Raw genomic sequence first — 13,642 nt, 5'->3', positions numbered from 1 at the left:
ATTCAAATACTATAGATGTTTATTGTCCATCTCTTATTGCCCTTGAGAATATGGAGAGAAGCCAATTCAATTCATGTGGTTAAGATATGTAGCCCTCGTGCTGTTACTAGTGTTACAGGATAGTCTCGGTGACAGTTAGATAATATTTACAACATTAACAATGTGCTGTTAGTCAAGGAAATCAATAGGATGCCAGTCAAAAGATTATTTTGACATGGACGATGAGTTTCTTGAACTTTATTTGAGCTGCACTCATCAGGCAAGTGAAAGGAATTCCATCACAATCTTGTGCTTTGTTGATCTTGGAAAGGCTTTTGTCACAAAACATTCGGCCTCTGAACAGCTCTTCTTGACAACTTTATGCATCTTGTCTAATTAATTTTCTGATCAATAGTACCCGAATGTTAGTTTCAAATGCTTCAGCTTGTATCTGCAACTGTGCATTCAGAACGGTGATCGCTTAAAGCCTTCTTGTTTAGCTTTCCACAACCAGTGGATGTGGATGTGGCAGGATTAAACTGTTCTGTTCTGATCTATTGGTTTATGAGACGGTTGTCATGTTTCAATTGCTGAGATGCACTCATTGCTTGGTGCTGTCGTGCTGCATGTTGCTTCCACTTTTAGCATACAGAGCCATAATTTCTCTAGGCTGATACCTTATAGACACAAAGATAGACACAAAGTGCTGGAGTAACTCAGCACGTCAGGCAGCATCTTTGGATAAAAGGATGGGTTACATTTCGGGTCTGAAGACGGGTCCTGGCCTGAAACATCACCCATCCTTTTTCTCCAACGATGCTGCCTGCTTGCTGAGTTACCCCAGCACTTTGTGTCTATTTTTGATATGAACCAGCATCTGCAGTTCCTTGTTTCTACCTCATTTTATAAGTATTGTTCTGGCAGGCTCATTGACAAGCTTGGTCCCAGGGTTATAAATGTCCAATTTATATACACCCAGAACATATGAACAGTTTTGGGAATATGACAAGGTGGATTTTTTGGCTACTGTGGGGCTGTAGGCATATTTTCTTCCCTTTTTCCACCTCTTTTCTGAGCCTGAACAACTGGAGACTGGGTCAAACCAAGCAAAGCTGAACGCACTGAGCGGCCTCATTTGCTCACTCCCTAGGTCAGCGAGGCCAGCTTGCGACCACTCTTCCTGCACCTGCTCGCTCTCCCATCACAGCTGTGTCTGTGATCCTCTCCCATACCCCATTTTCACAGTGATGGAACATTGTAATGTGAGGTCTGCTTATATTAATAGAGTGATGGATGTCAAATAAGTGGTTATAGTGGGAAAAACATTTCAATCTTGATGATCGACAGTCAAATAACTTGGTAATGTTCAGGTCTGAACTTATGATCTGTTTTGGACATAATCCCATTTGCATTAAGGTACTAGACTCAGTGTCAAACCGGTTCTCCCCCTTGTAGCCACAAGTCAGGAACGGCAATTTACAACCATAACCAGGGCTCTCACTTAACATTTTTTGCACTGTTGCCAGCCGGGCAACCTAGGCAGCTTTTTAGGCTGCCAAATGACAGTTTAGGTGGTCATTTAAGACGGCTTGCATGACGCGTGCAATAATGTGCTCGGACGAAGTGCGTAGTTACCAGTTGGAATTATGCTCAATGAAGCATTCACACATTATTTCTGCTTCAAATAAAGTCACAGACTAAACATATTCACCAATCAAGACATGATATATACCACAATGACATGCAGCAAAATTATAATACAGTATCTCAACTCTTTTTACATGTTGCAATGAATGCAGTTTCTATTATTTCTTTCCACTTCCAAACAAAAATGTGGTTGGATTATTCAGCGTATGATCAACCTGTGTCAATAAATCCTGGACCATGGTAACATATATGCTTAACCATGCACACTACAGATTGATGCAAGCATGTTTTCTGTGAAGGACCGAAAATTATCATGACGGCCATAGCATGGGTCTTTTCCTTTTGAATCTTCAATCATCAATCTCTGTTCTGCCCAGTCACAGCAAGGTGAGTTGATAAAGAATTGAATCAATCTGTTTAACACCTTTGAAGGTAGACACAGTAACAACATCAAGAGGGGAAAAATAGATACATAAAATATCCCTTCTACTCTAGGATGTTGTAATTTAAAAGAAATAAAGAGAATGGAAGTGTACTTTGATTTTCTTTTTCTTGTAAAATACTTGTTACAGTATTATCATTATTATTATTACTTGACCAGTCCTATACCATACATTTGAATGTACATAGTACCTATTTTACTCTGTACCCACTAAGAAGATGAATCATGGAAGTAGGTGACTATATTGAATCAATCATGGAACTTGGCAAATGAGATTGCCCAAGTTTGTGAGAACTTGTGTAACCTTTCTGCTTGATATTTAAGCCATCTCCTGAAAAGCAAAGTAAAGATAGAGCTGTTCAACTACATGTAAAGTCACTTTAATTGTCATCTGAGTCACTCTCGAGCAGAGCATCCTCCTCATCAGACTTGTCACTGTCAGGGTGAGGTCCCGAGGCAGATGCTGCAGCTGGGTCTTCTCCCGTGTCAGGCCTCCTTGCCCTCATCCCTCCTGCATGCCACAAGCTGATGGCTGGCCGGGGATCAAGGTCCTTGATGTTACTGGCCTGCAGTATGATGAGGAGCTGGTCCGTCACCTGGTTGTCCTGGAGGGAACTTCTGATGGTGATCTTCAGCTGCTTCAGCCGGCTGAAGCCTCACTCATCCTCAGCTGAATTGCCGTTATGGTAAGGACGCGGTCAAAGAGAGAGCAGATGTTAGGTAGCCCTTCTGGTGTGGGACTTCAGGAACACCATGCTGTATCACAACAACCCTTTCAGCAACATGGCTACTTGGCACTACACTGGAGCATTAGGGGGAGCTACAATGCCCAAATTTCGGGGTGGGTTTCTGATGAAACAGTGGGGGAGAACTGGTAAGCGAGAGACAGAGTCACAGAGACAGTGAGAGATAAAAAGAGCAGAGACAGAGAGAGACAGAGATGGATGCAGAGACAGAGACGGATAGAAAGACAGGGTCAGAGACAGGTACATGGATAGATCAGGTTTGGAGGGATATGGACCAAATGCAGGCAGGTGGCTTTGCAGTTTCTCTCCCCCTCCCGTGGGGCGAGAGATTTAAGGGCCTTTTCCCAATTGGGCGACATTTTCGGCGACAGCTTGAAAAGAGGTTGCCGCGTCGTGGTTGGGTCGTGACGCATGTAGTGACGCGCGGTGTCTCCCAGTTGCCCCAGGATTTTGGAATGTTCAAAATCCAGGGGCGACATTTGGGTGTCTCATCATATCGTGCGCCCTGTCACACTCTGACGTATGCTGTCCTAAGGCCGGTTAGGGTCCACAGATTGGCTATAAAATATTCTTCCTTCGATGCATGGATTTTAAACATTAATATATTAAAATTAATACAATAAAAACAATCGTGCAAATGAAAACATGTCTGAACCGTTCAGTTTTATTTTGTATTGGTCCGCTTCCAGATCTAAATCACTGTCTCTATCTTTTCACAGGGATGGATTCAGTGAGTGTAGACTGAACTCCTCTCTCTCTCCCCTTCTACCCCCCTCTTACCCCCTCCCACCCCATCCCTCCTTCTCCCCCCCCCCACCTTCTTCCCTTCCCCCCTCTCCCTCGCTTCTCCCATTTTCCAACCCCCCCCCCCCCCCCCCACTTTCCCCAACGCCTCCCATTTGTGGACCCAGCCTGTGACAGCTAGATCCCACTAATAGTGCTGCACAAAGTCTACTCCATATCATCTGCTTTAATAACATTGACTAAGGGATAAATACAGGCTTTGGGAACAATATTCCCCCCTGCCCCCTCGCCTTGCTTCAAAATGGGTGGTGGGTATTTAGACTCAGTGGCCGGAGCAGGTGGGTGGCACTGGTACATTGAGAACATTGCCTGTATGCAGTTGAAAAGCCCGCTGCCTCTGGGGGTTTGGAGAGACCATCGGAAGAGAGATCTGCCTCTGGGACAACTTGTGACAAACAGTTTAGTGCAGAATATTGGGGTTCGAGTCCAACCCCTGGGGCCTCTGTATCACATTTAGCTAAGAGATACAGTGCCCTTAGGCCCACCGATTCCACGCCGACCCGCACACTATCCCACACATGCAAGGAACATTTATAAATGCCAAGCCTATCAACCTAGAGTTAGGGTGAGGGTTACCTCCCGCACTCCAAAGGTTTGTATAAATTGTCCCTAGCGTGTGTGGGATAGTGTGCGGGGGATCGCTGGTCACAGGCTGGGTCCACAAATGGGGTCGTCGGGGAAAATGGGGGGGGGGAGAAGGGAGTGAGAGGAGGAGAAGGGGATGTGAGGGGAGTTGGGGGGGAGAGTGGAGAAGGGAAGGAGAGCGGAGCGGGGAGAAGAGAGGAAGAGGGGGGAAGGGAAGGAGGGGGAAGAGGGGAAGGGAGAAGGGTACCTACATGCTTACTTTCAGTGACTGATGTACTAGGACACCCAGGTTTTGTTGCACTTCCCCTTTTCCTAATCTGACACCATTCAGATAATAATCTGCCTTCCCATTCTGGCCACCAAAATGGATAACCTCACATTTATCCACATTATACTGCATCTGCCATACATCAGCTCACTCACCCAACCCGTCCAAGTCACCCTGCATCCTCATAGCATCCTCTTCACAGTTCACACTGCCACCCAGCTTTGTGTCATCTGCAAATTTGCTAATGTTACTTTTAATTCCTTCATCTAAATCTTTAATGTATATTGTAAATCGCTTCGTAAATAGGTTTGTATATTAATTGGCTTGGAAGAAATGTCAATTGTCCCCAGTGTGTGTAGGATAGTGTTAATGCAATGGCATTGCATGTTGGTACGGATTCAGTAGGCTGTGGGGCCTGTTTCCACGCTGTATCTCCACACTAAACGAAACTAGACTGTAATAGGCCATTGCTTGGCTAAATTTGTGGGATAATCCTCTATTGCAGCACATACCCATGACTGAATGTATTGTTGTAGGTAACAGAAGCCGGTGGAAATGGGGGAGGGAGAGAGTAAAGGACAGATTCTGCCCTTTGTTGTGCGCAGTGATGAAGGGTTTGTACAACAAATGCCTTTAAAGGGGATTAATGAAGTAGATAATTAGAACTGAACAGTTAGCTTCAAGGTCACCGTGAACAATATTTCAGTTTTATTTAATTACATGAATTTAAATTCAGTGGCTCACTGGAGACTCTTAATCCAGGCCTCCAGATACCAAGCCCAATAACATATTCACGAGCCGCCCCTCCCCAATAAAGAAAGAGAGATAATAAATGTGCTTAGACAAGATGTTAGAGGAGTAGGCAGTAGATTAATTCCTGGGAATTTATTCAAATTAACTTTGTAGGGTGTAAATGTCACAGCTGGACAAAACTCCAATCGCTGGTTTTATAAACTGCATATTTTGCCGATTAGTAAGGTATTTCCCAGCCTCAGCAGGTATTTCCCATTCTTCCTTCACCCGAGCTCACGACAAGTCATATTTCTCTAGCGCATTGTGTAAAAGGAACAACCACAGGAAACACTGGAGATACTCAGCAGCTCAGGCATCATCGTGGAGACAGAAATAAAGATAACATTAACTCTGTGTCTTCACAGATGCTGCTTGACATGTAAAGTGTTGCCATCTTTTTCTGTTTTTATTTCAGCATCAGCAATTATTTGCTGTGGATCAATTCAAAAAGAAAACCTCAGATGGGTGCAAATTTCTCTGCAACTTGTACAAAACTTTCAAACTTCGCAATATATCCACGCAAATCAAATAAATCACCAGAATTATTAAAACCAAAATGGGAGCTAAATCCTGGAACTCCCTGCTCACAGAACTGTAAGAGTACATTCACCGGAAGGACTGTAACCATTCAAGAAGGCAACCCTCCTTTAAATTTATATCAAGTTATGCAGGATCAGTGAGGTGATACTGATTAATTGCAGCTACGTGCCTTCGAATTCCACATCAAATGTATGTGGCCAAAGTACTATGCTAAAATAGTTACCGACATCTGTGCAAACCTAAGTCTTATCAGAATAGGAGAGTGAAGGGCCTGTCCCACTGTACGAGGTAATTCAAGAGTTCTCCCGAGTTTCCCCCGATTCGAACTCGGAGAATTACGGTAATAGCCGCTCGTAGGTACTCGGGGCTCTCGTGGACATTTTTCAACATGTTGAAAAAACTTCACGAGCTTACTGCGTTCCCAGAGTACCTGCCGTTAGCGTTACGAGCCGCTAAGCGACGTCCCGAGCTCCGGCGTACCCACTACGGACATTCTACGTACTTATCACGAGTTTGATTTTTTTTTTAAACTTGGGAGAGCTCATGGGTAAACTCGTATAGTGGGAGAGGCCCTTGAGGCAACGTTGAACAATGTCAGGTGGAAAACTCAATAGCTGTTTAGAGCTTTCAATTGTTTGTAGAAGGAAATAAAAAATGCACAAAATAAAATCCCGTAAAGAGAGCTGCAAACCCCATGACTTATTCGCATACTAGAAAGGGAACCTCCAAAACCTCCAACATGTTTTTCAATCACTCTCAACTTCTGTTAGAGGCCAAATCAAATAACAAAGAACACACATCAAATGGACCTCATTTTATTTGCTCCAGACTCTCTGAAATATTTATGCTGTATGATCTCAGTCTGTATAACTCCATCGTGTATGTTCTGCTTAGGCGCCTGTAAGATCATTCTTTAGTTTATGAAGTGCATTGTGTGCCATATATTCAATTACCAAGAACAGGGTTTGGAAATTACCAGACAAGCAAATCAAACCCTTCGTACACACAAACATTCAAAATTATTTGGCGGCACAATTACAGTGCCCTCCAAAATGTTTGGGACAAAGACCCACCATTTATTTATTTGCCTCTGTACTCCACAATTTGAGATTTGTAATGGGATTAGCCACATGTGGTTAAAGTGCATATTGTCAGATTTTAACAAAGGCCATTTTTATACATTTTGGTTTCACCATGTAGAAAGTACAGCAGTGTTTATACATAGTCCCCCCATTTCAGGGCACCATAATGATTGGGATACATGGCTTCACAGGTCTTGGTAATTGCTCACGTGTGTATGCAGGTATAAGAGAGCTCTCAGCACCTAATCTTTCCTCCAGAGGAAGTGGCAAAGTACTAAATGAGTACTTCACATCGGTATTCACCAAGAAGGACAACATGGAGGACAGCCAGGTCAGGGAGGGGCATGCTGATACTCTTGAGCATTTTGATATCGAAAAGAAGAGTGTTGGGTACCCGAAGTCCAGATGGGATTTAACCCAGGTTATTGAAAGAGGGGGGGGGGGGGGGAAAGGAGAGGGGGGGGGGGGGGGGGGGAGGGGGGGGGGGGGGAGGAGGGAGGGGGGGGGGAAGAGGGGGGGGGGAGGGGAAAGGGGAAAAGGGCAGGAGAGGGGGGAAGAGGGGGGGGGGGAGATAGGGGGGGAGGAGGTGGGGGGGTGGGGGGAGAGGGGTAGGAGGAGGGGGGGAGGAGGAGGGGGGGGGAGGAGGAGAGGGGGGATGGGAGTGAGCAGGCAGGCAGAGGACTGCATGTTGTTCAGCGGCTTCAATCCAGAGCCGGGGGGGAGGGGGATCCGTTGCTCTAGGCTGCTGGCTCCAGGAACATGGAAAGGGAAGAGACACGGAGAGGGGAGCTTGCTGGGATTTCACTACATTACATTACACAACATAGTATCGGAGGGAAGCGTTTCCTTCAGTGAACAGCATCCATCGTATTTACAATACTATAGCAAAGATCATGATTTGTTTGTATAGTAAAGAACTGCAGATGCTGGTTTAAATCTGAAGTCCGTCTGTCTTTACTTTTTTGTTGTTGTTTTTTTGTCTTGTTTTAGTTAAATTTTGGTTATTAGTTGTGTTATGTGTGTGGGGGGGGGGGCTGAAACATGGTTTTCTGTCTTTCCCTTCGGGGGAATGCGACTCTTCTGTCGTATCCCCCCTTCTCTGCCTCCGTCTGCACTGAGGCCTAATGGAGCTGGGCCTCCAAGACCCGGTGGCCTCCAATCTGCCGACTCACCGACACGATGTTTGCCGAGGCTCCGGAGGCAGTGGCCAGTTTTGGGACAGACGGGCCAGGTGAGGGCTCCCCAACACGACGGGCTGGGGGCGGCCCGGCGCGGGGAATTCGGAGCTCCAGTGGGGGCGGCCCGGCGCGGTTTGGGGGCGTTCCAGCGGGCTGGGGTGGGCTCCCGGTGCGGGGCTGGGACGGCGCTCCAGTGGGGGGCTGCCCGGCGCGGGGCTGGGACGGCGCTCCAGTGGGGGCGGCCCGGCGCGGGGCTGGGACGGCGCTCCAGTGGGGGCGGCCCGGCGCGCGGGGCTGGGACGGCGCTCCAGTGGGGGCGGCCCGGCGCGGTGCTGGGATGGCGCTCCAGTGGGGCGGCCCGGTGCGGAGCTGGGACGGCGCTCCAGTGGGGGCGGCCCGGCGCGGGCTGGGGCGGCGCTCCAGTGGGGGCGGCCCGGCGCGGGGCTGAGACGGCGCTCTGGTGGCTGAGGCGGCGTTCCGGCGGCTGAGGCGGCGACCTGAAACGGGGCTCAGCCGCGGGCCAGTGGACGACATCGTCGGGAGCTCGCAGGTCACAGGCTGGTGCCTGTTGTGCGGAGCTCCCGCGGCAACAGCTGCGTCCGCTGGACTGGAGGGCAGCAGCTTCGACCACCCCGGGCCGCGGAGCTTGCACGGGCCCGTTCGCGGAGCTCGGTGAGCCGCGGGACTGACTACCATCGCCCGTTGGGGTAACAACATATCGCCTTAGTGCAGAGGGAGAATGAGGAGAAAAGAGACAGTAACTTTAAGACTTTTGCCTCCATCACAGTGAGGAGGTGCCTGGTGAACTCACTGTGGTGGATGTTAATTTGGGTTTAATGTGTGTTTTGGTGTTTATTATTATATGTATGGCTGCAGGCAACGACATTTCGTTCAGACCGAAAGGTCTGAATGACAAATAAAGGATCTAATCTAATCTAATTGTATGTCAGGGGTCAATGCTGGTAACTGTTTCCAACTCAACCAAGCAAACTTAACTAAAAATACCAAGTGCAAAGTAGTTAAGTGGTAGGCTACCATGTTATAATAGAATTTGGAAAATTATATTTTAAAATTAATTATAGTTTACGCCATACCTACCTATTAAAAAAAGTCACTTGCAATGAACTCCTGATTCCAAATGATCCGTTTCCAGTTTAGAAAGTTACAAGATTTGCAGCAGGATTTTAAGAATTCAGCAGAGTGCAGAGCTATGGAGACATCCACTAGTAAGCTGCCTCTCTGATTGGATTTTGTAAATGCAAAATAGGGCAAGTGTATGAAAGAGTGTGGTAGCTGTAGCAAAAGGTCTTTCCTGTCTTATGTCCTCTCAAACATTTCACCCTGGTCCTTTCAGTAACGCCCTGCTCCACATAAGGTTTGCGCAGAATCGTTAACCATGCATGGTCAATGCTCTCAAGTGAAAGGGGGGGGGGAATGAGATGGTAAACAACAGCTATTTTACTGAAATATGGAATCGGAGAGTTGATTAATTTCCAATGCAAAATAGATAACTGCGGAGAAACCAAGCACTTTCTATTCAAAGTTTTATAAAGTAATTCACACCAGAATGGTTTACTGAATAATCAGTTTCTGATATTTTAATGAGGCGTATATGGAAGTGCCGGTATAATTACCCTGTCTGTAAACGCACATGCGTAATGGAGTAGATTATTCTCAAAATACATCATTAAATTGAAAAATAGCATCTCATTTCATCGGCGAGACTTCAAGGACTTTACAAACTTACATAACATAGTGCATACAGCAATAAAGAAAAATTCAAAGAAAGACTAAAAATGGCATCTGCCACGGTATACAGGTTGCAGATATAATAAATGTTAAGAATGGCTAACGGGGTATCAATCCAGCAAGGTTTTTTGTCCTGCATGGTGCTGAGCCTCTGAATATTATTGGAGCTGCCGTAAATTAGACAAGTGGCCAGCAGGAGGCAACAAAATTAGTGAGTGGGGGGGGGGGGGGAGGATTTTATTAAAAATGTGTACAGAAAAATTATTAAATTTAATGAGTGGATCAGCGAATGTAAAAGTAAAATCGCTAGCGAAATGGTAAAAATCTCGGCGTTTTTGTGTCTGGTTTTGGCGGAGTAACAAATCAAATCAAAGGCAAAAATAATGACACACACACACACACACAGTTTTAATAGTATATAGATTTACAGATATCTTCTGTCCTAAAGCCAGCATATATTTGACATTTCTTACTGTCTTCGAAAAAAATGATAGGAAGTGCTTTCCTGAACCTCGACAGTCCATCTGGTGAAGGTATTCCCACAGTGTTGCTGGTTGGTTGGTTATGTTCCATGACTTAAAACAGGCAACAGTGAAACTAGAAACATATATCTGCAGCTTGTTTTAGCTTGCAGGCTTGGAGCCTTGGCCAGTTGTTGCAATTCATTTATTTGATGATGCAGACAGAAGTCATGTAGTAAAAGTCACTTGGGGTGTGCTAGTTATGGAGTAAATGAATGTTTAGATTGGTGAACTGAAATCAAATCAAGGCGGTTGCTGTGTCCTGGATGATTTGTCTTTTGAGTGTCGTTGGAACTGGCAGTCATCCACACAAATGGAAACAACATTCCAGCACAACCTAGGACTTGTGCATGGTAGAAGGTGAGTGGGCTTTACTGAGTCAGAAAAGAGAGTGTTAGTGTGTGCGTGTGCATGTGTGTGTGTGTCTGTGTGTGCGCGTGTGTGTGTGTGCGCGTGTGTGTGTTTTTCTTTTCCTGGCACCCTTTGGTTTGAATATATTGTAGTCAAGGATAAACCAATGGCACACACACTTTACCTGCTGTCAGTTGAACATCAAGCTATTGAGGGGATTGGAGCAGAGACTTGTTCTCACATAGCACAACACTGTCAATGTGGATTCAAAACAGAGCAGTATTTGAGCCATTGGTAAGTAGAACCGAAAAAGGCAGGAGTGTTCAACTAAATCCCTAAGACAGGACAAACTATAAAACAGACTTAAATGTGAACAGGGAGTAGAATACAAATTATAAAAGATAGTAGGGTTGAGAGAGAAAGAGAGTTAAACAACAATTACATAAGTTGATGGCAATAACACTTATGATGGTGATAAAACGTTAACATTGCCACACCAGCCACAAGTTTTTATGGAGTTTTATGGGGAATAGATGTATAAATACTCCAAATCCAGGCCACCATGCACCATTTAAAGCTTTCAAAAAACAAAAGAGTGCACATGAAGGAGCAAGGCATGTTATGCCTGATAGTAAATCTGGCTGAATGCATTTGTAGACAGAAACAGTTGTTGTTCAAAGTTTTCTTGCAATACAGGTGCACAACCTTTTATCCGAATGCCTTGGGACCAGACACTTTTCGTAATTTGGAATTTTTCGGCTTTCGGAATGGAAGATTTTTAGCGTAGATTTTAACGGCTGGCGCAGTGGTAGAGTGCTCGGCTCATATCCGCAAGGTCGCGAGTTTGCGCCTCGATCCCGGCAGTTACTCGATCGCGAGTTTGAGTCTTCAATGTAGTTTTTTTCTTGCAGAATAGGGAGGGTTAGGCTGGGATCATTCTCTGCGAGATGATCTTAGTGCGGGAGACAAGTGTAGGAGAGGTGTACTGACTGTGTGGGCAGAACTTTGGAAGTGATTGCCCACCATTCTCAAAAGCCGCTGTGTCTCCCTGTCCCTCCAACTCCAGAGAAACTGAAGGGAGCGACAATCTGCTGCTGCCTGCCCGCTGAGTAAAAAAGTTCCCACGCAAGACTGTGTATCGTGAGTCTACCGTGGGAACTTTTTAACTTAGCGGGCAGGCAGCATCAGATTGTCAATTATTAAACCTCCCGCGCAATATACCCTCACCTCTTTTATGAATGGGGATTTAGTTCCCCTTTCTTGGAGGACCGACCGGAGTTTCCGCTGTCACCTCTGCGGGCCGCCCTCGGTCAACGTCTTCAAGGACCTTTCTTCAAGGACCGAAAAAATGTCCGCTATTCGGAGCTTTTCGTTATTTGGAATTTCGGATAAAAGGTTGTGCACCTGTATAGCAATAATCAGTGAACCACGAGTTTTGATTAATCTTAGAATTGGTAGCCTTCTACAAATGTTCCATTTACATTTTATGTAATTGCTATGGAGATAAAATTCATCCTTTTCCAACTGTCTTTCAACAACTCCACCAGAATAGGTGCTGGCTAACTTTTAAAGAGAAATAGTTCATAGATTCATATAACTGAAGCGATCGTCAGGATTAAAAATACTATTCTGCAGACAAATACATTTTTTTTGGCAAATTTTGCCATTGCCCTGGAATAGATATTTGCATTTTTACACAGAGAAAATAAGCTTGAATGAAAATTATTCCTATTCGGGTGAACTCTGAAAGATAGAAGTAGCTGAGACAATTCCATTGATATGTATAAGAGCTCAATGCAGTGGATTAACTTTCATCACTCTAAACATTTCTATAAAAATCTCTTCATGATTTTTTTTACAATTTTCAAACAACTTCAGTTCTATCAAAGCTCAACCAAGCATAAAAACATCATTGCTAGGTCAATGTAATGCTGAAAATTCTCATGTCATGTAAAAATAGGTAATTTCCAATTCAGTATCCACTGATGGAGTTAAGATACAACTTGGATGTAATATATAAAATCTTGAAGGATTTTGACCAGGTGAAAAAGATGTTTAGGAAAGAACTGCAGATGCTGGTTTAAATCGAAGATAGACAAAAAATGTTTCCTCTGATCAGAGAATCTGGAACTCGGTTTTGTCTTAAACTCAGGTGTCTCCCACTTCACACATAGATATGGTGGAATTTTTCCTTGATGATCATGAGTCTATGAAATGCTTTTCCTCAAAGAATTTCCTCAAAGCTAAGGCAAACTCTTTGAATATTTTAAAGGTAGAGATGGATAAGCAAGGGGGTGAAAGGTTACTAAAAGCTCTTGGGAATGTAGAACCGAAGTTACAATCAGATCAACCATGAGCAGACTTCAAGGCCAGAACATTCTAATTTGTATGTTCATTATTGAATACATAAAAGGAAGACATTCCAAATTATTACTGACCCCAAACCTCTTGAAATCTAAGGGGAAGAGGAATGGTAGATACATCATGGGGAACAGTGCTTCAAAAACTCTGAAGGTGTGCCAAACGCAGATGGGTGGGACAAGTGTAGATGGGGCATGTTGGTCGGCAAGATGGGCCGAACGGCCTGATACCACGCTGTATTACTCTGACTCTATGACCATCTTCCAAATCCAAGATGCAGGGATCTTTTCCTGCATCACTGGAATGCAACCAATTACTAGTGCTAGTATCATAAATGGCAGGGCTTGATTTAATAATATTAATAATATATTTTATTGTCATTGCACATAAGCGCAACGAGATTTGGTATGCAGCTTCCAACCGATGTCATAACAAAAATAACTAATAAAATTTGGATTTAGATATCCCGAGAACATGGATTGTAAAAAGAACAGTAAAACAGTCAAAACAGTTCAACAGACTAAAGTGCAGATGTGTCTGAGACGTGACCATCCGAGGGGTACAGTCCAGGGGGGATGGGGGGCACTCAGCCACTAT

The 13,642-nt window shown here is 44.8% G+C and overlaps 1 protein-coding gene across 2 annotated transcripts in view; it reads right to left on the bottom strand.

Moving 5' to 3' along the window:
• kdm4b (lysine (K)-specific demethylase 4B) overlaps positions 1-13,642 on the bottom strand; it is a 280,148-nt gene that overhangs the window by 91,068 nt on the left and 175,438 nt on the right. The window lies entirely within an intron of this gene.

Source organism: Leucoraja erinacea, chromosome 29 (assembly GCF_028641065.1).
Source record: "Leucoraja erinacea ecotype New England chromosome 29, Leri_hhj_1, whole genome shotgun sequence".
Lineage (NCBI taxonomy): Eukaryota > Metazoa > Chordata > Chondrichthyes > Rajiformes > Rajidae > Leucoraja > Leucoraja erinaceus.
This window is presented reverse-complemented; position numbering and strand designations above follow the sequence as displayed.